This window comes from Drosophila innubila, chromosome X (assembly GCF_004354385.1).
Source record: "Drosophila innubila isolate TH190305 chromosome X, UK_Dinn_1.0, whole genome shotgun sequence".
Taxonomy (NCBI): domain Eukaryota; kingdom Metazoa; phylum Arthropoda; class Insecta; order Diptera; family Drosophilidae; genus Drosophila; species Drosophila innubila.
The window spans coordinates 36,104,409-36,106,013 of record NC_047626.1 but is presented as its reverse complement, the minus strand read 5'-3'; positions in this window follow the sequence as shown (position 1 = coordinate 36,106,013).

Below are 1,605 nucleotides of genomic sequence, written 5' to 3'. Positions count from 1 at the left end.
CATAGAGCAAGTCAGTGTCAAAAACTAAAGATGAATTATATTTAATAGCGTTTAGATGAGTATCATATAGTGTCTCATCAGCAGGGGGTGAAATGTAAAAACATGTTAAATAAATAGAAAATTTTTTGAAAGATACTTTTACACAAATGAACTTAATGTCCGAATCAAAAGTGGTTGGAATCGGTTCCGAGGGGAGATTGAAGTCAACAGCCAACAGTAATCCACCTCCAATTCGAGTAATGCGATTGCATCTATATGTAGTATATTTAGAAAAAAGAATAGAAAAATCTGATGTGGCAGGTCTCAGTAAAACAGATGATGTCAAAGTCAAAGGAGTGACTAATTAGAAATACTGTCTGATTGCGGGATCGAAAAGGAAGTCTGCGCATGGCGCGAAGCAGAGCTACTCTTTTTCCATTAAAGTTGCTCATTCAATAATGACGAATTACTGAACAAGTTCTCCATACCCGAAAAAACGACATTTGCTTTATGAAAAAGCTTCTATAAGTCCTTAAAACTTTCTCTGATTCGTTCCATATATTTGCGAACATGCACCTCAATGTCCCGGCAAGTTTCACAACGCCATCTAAAACCAATGTTTTTCTCAAGATAATCTTTGACTTAAGTTGTTAAGCCAACACACTTGAAATGCAGTGCAAAACAAGATCACAGAAAACGACAAAAACAATGCTTGGTTAAGAACCGACGCTAAAATGCAGAATGTAAACAAAAAGAAACACAAAGATAGAGTGATAGAGCTAGCTAACGGAGAAATAGGCTTAACGCACAAATAAACTAGTCGACCGGTGCTACAGTCGAGCATACTCGACTGTCGGAGACCCCGTACTTACTATGGCAAAAACTTATAATGGAAAAAATTAAAAAATATTTAGTTAACTTAAATGCATATTCTATCATATTGGTTACAATGTCTCATTAAACACAAAAGTTTTTCATACTAAGACTTGATTTTCGCCCGATCGGTCCTATGACAGCTATATGATATAGTGCTCCGATTTAATCTAACTTTGGACAGGATATATAAAACCAAGTTTTTTTTATATTCTATCAGTTTGGTTACGATATCTCATAAAACAAAAAAGTTTTTCATACTAAGAGTTTATTTTCGCCCGATCGGTCCTATAACAGCTATATGATATAGTGGACCGATTTAAGCCAACTTCGGGAAGGATGTATAAGACTCACTTAAATGAATATTCTATAAGTTTGGTTACGATATCTCATAAAACAAAAAAGTTTTTCATGCTAAGACTTGATTTTCAGCCGATCGGTCCTATGACAGCTGTATTATATATTGGTCCAATTTGAACCAACTTTGGACAGGATATATAAAACCAAGTTATATGCTTATTGCATCAGTTTGGTTACAATATCTCATTAAACAAAAAAGTTTTTCATACTAAAACTTGATTTTCGACCGATTGTTCCTATGAGCCAAATTTTGAAATAAACTTGATCTGCTTGCAATATAGAGGAACCCACATACCAAGTTTGGGGTCTCTAGCTCTTATAGTCTCCGAGATCTAGGTGTTCATACAGACAGACAGACAGACACACAGACGGACAGACGGTCATTGCTATATC